General features: G+C 51.8%; 1 pseudogene; it reads right to left on the bottom strand.

The window, feature by feature from the left end:
* Window positions 1-5,079: 5,079 nt before the first annotated feature.
* LOC133910077 (aluminum-activated malate transporter 9-like) lies at window positions 5,080-6,466 on the bottom strand (annotated as a pseudogene).
* Between the last annotated feature and the right edge of the window lie 1,490 nt (window positions 6,467-7,956).

The raw sequence follows: 7,956 nt of genomic DNA, 5'->3' as shown, positions 1-7,956 counted from the left end.
AGCGTCTACTTCATCCCACGCCTCACTGACAATATCATCAGCGTCGGTTAGCTTGATGAGGTGGGCTATGACATCCACATAGGTGGAGGAGTGATGCGCATCCGGGACGAGTAGTGGCGTCTTTTGGCGAGGGTACATCACGCTCCAAACCGGCTAACTTGATTGACCTCGCCATCACTTCTCATGTCTGCCTGGCTGTGCACGGTGCGGAGAACTCATGGTTGTGGCATGCCCACTATGGACACCTAAATTTCCCGGCCTTGTGCAAATTGGCGCATGAAGAGATGGTGCAAGGGCTGCCGGACATCGACTAGGTGGATCAGCTATGTGAGACATGCCTCACCGGCAAGCAACGCCGCACATCCTTCTCTGAGCGTGCCAAGTTCCACATCGAGCACGTCCTCTAGCTAGTCCATGGAGACGTGTGCAGGCCGATCACACCGGCAATTCCAAGCAGGAAGAGGTACTTCTTACCGCTTGTCAATGACCACAGCTGTTTCATGTGGATCCACCTGCTTGCCACCAAGGATCGCGCTTCAGCGGTGATCAAATATTTCCAAGTTGTTGTTGAAGCGGAGTCCAGCCACAAACTATGAGCTTTGCGTACCGATCGAGGGGGAGAGTTCACCACAGCAGACTTCACCGAGTACTGTGGCGAGCACAGCATCCATCAATAGCTCACGATGCCTTTTTCGCCTCAACAGAATGGTATTTTAGAATGCCATAATCAAACGGCGATCACCATCACGCGTAGCATGCTACAGGCCAAGGGGCTGCCAGGTATCTTTTGGGACGAGGCAGTGAACACGATGATATATGTCCTAAATCGATCATCGACCAAAAACCCGCAAGGGGAGACGCCATATGAAGCCTGGTTCGGTAAGAAACCCGTGGTCTACCATTTGCGTGTGTTTGGTTGTCTCACGCATGTGAAGGTGACCGCTCCACACCCGAAGAAGTTGGATGCCAGAGCAAGCCTATGATCCTCGTTGGCTATGAGCTGGAGTCAAAGGCTTACCATGCCTACAATCCCACTATAGAACGTGTTCATATGACACAGGATGTGGTGTTCGATGAACAAGCAAGATGGCGCTGGGACGAGGCAGTCGAAAGTGGTGGCAGGGAATCCTTCACGATATAGTATGCGACTTAATTTAAGGCCGCATCGTCGGATTTTCCACCAAACAACACTTCTCCAACACCGGACCTTCCGCCAACCAACACACCGCCAACATCGGATCTTTCGCCAAACACCACCCCGCCAGCATCGATCTTTCCACACACATCTACGAGCGTGCACTCGCCGAGTCTAGCTGCGTCATTCAGGACTGCAACGCCACAAGCACATACTTTGCCAGTTGAATTCGCCTCACCGCCAAGTTTCCATGAGAAGCACCTTGATACCGAGCATAACGATGCGTCGCTGCGGTTCAGGGCGGTCGATAACATACTCGGGCAAGCTATTCCTCCAAGCTATGCGACACGTGAGCCTGATGTCGATGAGCTACTCATGGCGATAGATGAGGAGCTCGGGTCGTTTGTTGAGGTAGAACACCACGAGTGTTGGCAGACCTCTATGCTTGAGGAAATGGCGGTGATTGAAGAAAACCAAACATGAGAGCTGATTGATCTTTCGGCCGGACATCATCTAATTGTGTTGAAGTGGGTGTACAAGCTCAAGAGGGATAAGCGCGGCGATGTGATCAAGCATAAAGCTCGGGTGGTGGCGTGTGGGTTTGTCCAATAGCAAGGGATTGACTATGAAGAGGCATTCACACCCGTTGCCAGAATGGAGACAGTGCAGCTTGTCCTCGCCGTGGCCACGCACGAAGGCTGGAGTGTGCACCACATGGATGTGAAGTCTACTTTCCTGAATGACGATTTGATTGAAGAGGTGTATGTGCTGCAGCAACCCATATTTGTCATCGAGCACAAGGAGGGCAAGGTGCTCCACATGCGCAAAGCTCTCTATGATTTGCGGCAGGGCACCAAGGGCTTGGAACGCGGAGCTTGACGGTAGTTTGCGCAAGATCGGCTTCACTATGAGCGACTCCAAGGATGCGGTGTACACGCGTGGCTCCTAGGAACGACGATTGGTGGTTGGCGTCTATGTCGACGACTTGGTGATCACCGGCACGTGCGCGGATGATATCGCTTGTTCGGCGGAGATGAAAGCGCTCTTCTAGATGAGCGATCTCGGTTTGTTGGCGTACTACCTCGAGATAGAGGTGACGCGAGGGTCGGGTGGCATCAGACCGTGACAAGCCACCTATGCGTGCAAGCTACTGGAGAAAGCGGGAATGGAAGGGTGTAACCCATGCCACATGCCAATGGAAGTGTGCCTAAAACTCTCCAAGGCCAGTGCGAGCTCGCCGGTTGATGAGACACACTATCATAGTGTGGTGGACAGTCTCTGGTACCTCGTGCACTCGCGGTCGAACATTGCGTTCATCGTAGGGTACGTAAGCCGGTTTATGGCAGCGCCAAATGAGGAGCATCTCACGGCGGTCAAGCATCTGCTGCGCTACGTTGCTGGCATGATCTATTTCAGCGTGTTCTACATGCGGAAGAGCGGCAACGAGCCTAGTCTAACTGGTTGCAACGACAACGATTTGGCTGGGGACATCAACGACCGCAAGAGCACATCCGACATCATCTTCTTCCTTGGAAAAAAGCCAATTTTATGGAAGTTGCAGAAGCAGAGGGTGATCGTGCTCTCTTCGTGCGAGGCCGAATACATCGCAGCCGCCACCACCGCCTATCAAGGAGTATGGCTCGTTGGGCTACTCGATGATGTCATCGGCTACAAGCCCAGACCGCCAAAGCTCAAGGTGGACAACAAGTCTATGATCGCATTGAGCAATAATCCAGTCTTCCACGACCGGAGTAAACACATAGATACCAAGTATCACTACATTCAGGAGTGCGTGGAGGATGGACAAATTGATCTGGATTTCGTTAGCTCAAAGGAGCAGTTGGCAGATTTGCTGACAAAGCCCTTTTCACGAGATGCGCGTGAAGCCAACGTCGTCGAGCTCAAAGCATTAGGCCAGCATTAAGGGGGAGATTGACACTTTAATCCATGCTTGATGCTTAGTTAGTTAGCTAGTTAGTTTGCTTCTGTTTGTTTCTGTCAGTTCGTTCAGTTAGGTAGTTGAGCATCAGCCAGAGTAGTGCTGGTCGTGCGCGCGATGTGCGGCTTGATCGGAGCTCGTGGGATGGCACGAGCAGCATGCTGATTGTGGCTCACACATGTTCTCTCCGTTTCGCAAATAAATAGAAGAATCAAACACAGAAAAAAGCTGCAGCTTTGCAGCACCAAAATCACGGAGTTCATCCAGTTTTTCCAACATCAACAGGACGCTCAGTTGCTGATGGACTGGCAGTCGATCGTCGTGGACTGGAAAGCTCTCGAGTATCTGACCGTCGTTCACAGGATGACAAGTTGGCCACTCTAAGAACTTATCGCCGAGCTAGAGGGTTGTGCTTTAAGTGTGGAGAAAGGTGGAGCAATGGCCATCGTTACATGTGGTGGAGGAACTATTGGACATTCTTCATAATCCAGACAGTCCATCTTCTGACTCTCTTGTGGATGAACCTGAAGAGGACACTCTAATGTCAATTTCCAAGGTAGCTCTAGATGGAGTTGAAGGACCTCGCACCATCAGAATGTGTGGCCTTATAGATGATCAAGAGATACTCATTTTGCTAGATTCAGGAAGCTCACATAGTTTTATCAGTACATCTATAGCTGCGCAGATTTAAGAGACCTAGAAAAGACAACTCTCCAATTACAGTCAGAATAGTAGATGGAGGATTGTTGCACTGCTCTCAACAATTCACTGATTGTGACTGGTGGGTTTAAGGTCGCTCTTTCCAGATAGACCTGAGAATCATCAAATTGGGATGTCATGGATGTTATGACATAGTTTTGGGTATGGATTGGCTGGAATCTCGTAGTCCAATGGTTCATGAGTGGGATAAAAAGAGAATCTCCTTTGTCTATAAAGGCAAAATGATTTCACTTCAAGGAGTAACACTCCAGATTTGTCATTGTCGTCCACTGTGATCATAAACTACACAAGTTGCTGGGTAGAAATGCAGTTCAGCATGTGATCCATTTCTGTGTTGTGTTCCTGACAGCAAAGATCAAGAGGACATGCCTGAAGAAATCAAACCTTTGCTTTCGGAATATGCAGAATTGTTTGAAGAAACTAAAGGACATACCTCCACCCAAATTCTGGGATCACAACATACCTCTTGTGCCTGGAGCCAAACCAATATTCATCGGACCATACAGGTATAACCCATCTTAGAAAACTGAGATTGAACAGCAAATTAAAGAAATATTACAGTCAGAACTTATTAGACCAAGTGTCAGTCTATTTTCTTCTCATGTTTTATTGGTTAAGAAGAAAGATGGGTATAGCGTTTGTATGGACTACAGACATCTTAATTCTGTCACAGTAAAAAACAAACATCCACTATCCATTATTGATGAGATGCTTGATGAGTTAGCTGGGGCTGCATGGTTCAACAAACTTGATTTAAGAGATGGTAATCACCAATTCAGACTCAGAGAGGAAGATGAGATCAAGACTGTATTTCAAACTCACAATGATCATTTTAAATTCAGAGTTATGCCTTTGGACTGTATAAGACCATGCCTAAGGGAATCTCTTCACGGGCAGATTCCCGTCGTGAAGGGATTCCCGTTCCCTTCAGCGCTCCCAACGGTTTCCCTTCACGGTTCTCTTCACGACGGGATTCCCAGGGTCATTCCCTTCAGGACGGGATTCTCTCTCCGTTCCCTTCGCGATTCCCCTCGAAGGGAAGCTGTTGGAGATGAGAGGAAATAAAGGGAATGAGAACGGGGAAAGGAATCGGGAAGGGAACGAAATGAAGAGAATATGGTTGGGGATAGTCTAATACCCCTGTCACCTTTCAATGTACTACGAACGAGATCCTAGGTCCAGTCTTAAGGAATTGTGTTCTAGTCTTCATTGATGATATTTTGGTTTACAATCAACTATGGCAGCTCATGTGCAGCATGTTAAGCAAGGCTAGCTGACACGTATAAACCGTGCTCGGCTTGCTCCTGTCAGAGATAGTTAACTACACAAGCCGCCGGCTTCCTCCCAGAACTTGGCGAGCTTGGAAAGCTCGTCAACGGCGTCCACCAGGTGGTCCAGCCGCGCCACGCACTCAATGAGTAGCGACGCGAACGTGGCCACCGACAGCGCCGCCGTGCTCTCCAGCGCGCGCAGCCTGCTCGCCACGCCGCCCGTTGTCGCGTCGTGGCCCTCCAGCTCGTCCACCTCCCGGGACGGCCACGACCGAAGCCGCCTCTGCTGTCGCCGCAGCGTGCTCTCGTGGTAGGAACACGCGCGCTCGAGACTGCAGCCGTTCGGCTCCTCCTGCAGCGGGGTCGAGGTGAGGAGGGATGAGTTGAGGTCCAGCGAGAGCTGGACGCGGTAGGCGGAGCTGTGCACGCTCTTGAGGAGGCTCAGACGGCTCTCGGCGCTGTGCGCCGTGCCGTCGATGTCGCTGCCCAGGACGCGGGCGAAGCTGTCGACGAGCTCCCGGTGGAGCTGCTCGCCCGCCCACGCCGGGAAGACGAGGACGTTGATGAGGAGAGCGAGGACGCCGCCGATGGCGATGGAGTAGAGGCGGTCGAGCGCGGTGGCGATGGGGTTGCCCATGCGGTAGCCCGACACGATGATGAGGCAGTAGGGGAAGAGGATGACCCGGAAGCCGTACTCGTAAGGCGCCAGCGCCGGCAGCTGCTTCATGAACGACGTCGCGGCCCCTGCAACTCGCCAACACAGCCGTCACTTGACACGCCGTGGCTTAATGGTAGTGGGGTCCCTAACTCTAGTGTTCAAATGCCAGCGCTTCAGAGTTTAGTGCTTCGCTTGGCATGCACGTACCAACTAGAAAAATGCTTAGGCCAATGATGCACGGCTCGGCCACACTACCACTGCTGAGCGCTATCATGCTCCCGATAGCCCGGTTAAAGCCTCTGTTGAACGTGGCACCTGCAACAACAGATTCATGCATTTGTCAGTCGGTGTTACACCAAATGCATATCTCAACTCAAATCAAACCGTTAACAAATTATCCACGACGTGGTACGGAGTACGAACCGACGGTGTACTCGAACATGATGGCCACGGTGAGGATGGACCTGATGATGTTGGTGCCGAACAGCCGGAGGGGCTCCCCGACGAGGACCAGCAGCGACACCAGCAGCATCGCGAGGCCGACCTTGAAGGCGAAGGCCACCCGGTTCGCGTCCTCCCTCGCGAACGCCCACGCCTCCGCGGCCCGTCTGCACCGCGGAAACCCGGCTCCCTCCGCCGCTCCCTGATGACGACCTCCCCTTGGCGAACCCGGGGAGCACGGCGTTCGGGGACAGGGGCACGTCGATAGTGACGACATTGCCAACGCCGTTGTCTCTGCTCATTCTCTGTTCTGTGCCGGGGAGGGAGCTGGGCCTTGGGAGCTCGACACCTGTGTGGCGATGGAAGTGGAAGGAATTGGCGGGGATGAGCTGGGGTTTTTAAAGGGGCGACACCGTGGATGCCGAGGTCGCGTTGGTGGGCAATGTGTGGCGCGTGGGATGAGACAAAAAGGCAGAGCAGGAAAGGATGATTGATTCGTTAATAAGATCAACCCTAACCGTTTTTTCCCTTCCCAATCCAAAATTCCTTCCTAGCAGAATTCCCTCCCCAGATTCATTCCCTTCAGATCCTGCACTCCAACAGCATTCCCTTCCCCAACAGACTTTCAATATTTTAATATATTTGGTACCAAATCCGTATATTTACGATGAATGCGTTTATACAGCGAAAGTACGGGCGTATGCAGTACGGGATTAGAGTGTTGACTGGGTAGACGGCTTGTGGTGGAAGGAAATGTTGGACTTTTCAAGCGGCTTGCAATGGAAGCTACTGAAGTGTGGCTTCGCAGGGAAGATTTGTAGCACTATAAAAGGGCCGGCATCCTCAAAGCGGACTCACACTAGTTCCTCGTTTTCCAAATACAAGATGAACTCCTCAGATTCGGAGGAAATGATGATGTTCTCCTCAGATTCGAGTGATGAAGAGGACGAGCTGCTTGTGCTTATTGCCATCGAGGAGGAAGAAGTAGGAGCTGCGCGTCGTAGCAGGCAGCATGGGTCCATGCCGGCCATGCGGTTATAGACCGGCAACACCGCGAAGGTGCTGCTAGGCTGTACAACGACTACTTCGCCGATAACCCTGTGTACGGCGATATCCTGTTTCGTCGGAGGTAAGTGCGATTTTGTAATGGAAGCCGTAACCTTCCTTGTGTACACTGAGTCATGTATGTTCATGCACCCAGGTTTCGTATGTCGCGGCGGTTGTTCTTGCGTATTGCGGCCGCTGTGGAGGAGCATGACACCTGGTTCAGGCAGAGAAGGGATGCAACGGGGAAGCTCGGCCTTAGCCCCTTGCAAAAAATGACAGCGGCCATACGGCAACTAGCATACGGAGTCAGTTCCGATGCAGTTGACGAGTACGTGCGGATAGGGGCGAGCACGGTGATGATGGCATTACGGAAATATGTGCAAGCTATTGTGGAGGTATTCGGAGAAGAATATCTCCGGGCTCCCAATGAAATTGACACCGCCCGTCTCCTGGCAGAAGGCGAGCGCCGTGGGTTTCCCGGGATGCTCGGGAGCATCGATTGCATGCATTGGGTATGGAAGAACTGTTCAAAAGCGTGGCATGGCGCGTACACAGGCCATACTCGCAAGCCTTCTATAGTTTTGGAGGCGGTTGCGTCGTATGACTTATGGATTTGGCATGCTTTTTTTGGCATGCCTGGGAGTCTTAACGATATAAACGTATTGCACCGCTCTAACTTATTACTAGGCTTATCGATGGGAGTGCCCCACCTGTGTCATACAGCATAAATGGTAACAGGTACGAC

Source organism: Phragmites australis, chromosome 2 (genome assembly GCF_958298935.1).
Source record: "Phragmites australis chromosome 2, lpPhrAust1.1, whole genome shotgun sequence".
Lineage (NCBI taxonomy): Eukaryota > Viridiplantae > Streptophyta > Magnoliopsida > Poales > Poaceae > Phragmites > Phragmites australis.
This window is presented reverse-complemented; position numbering and strand designations above follow the sequence as displayed.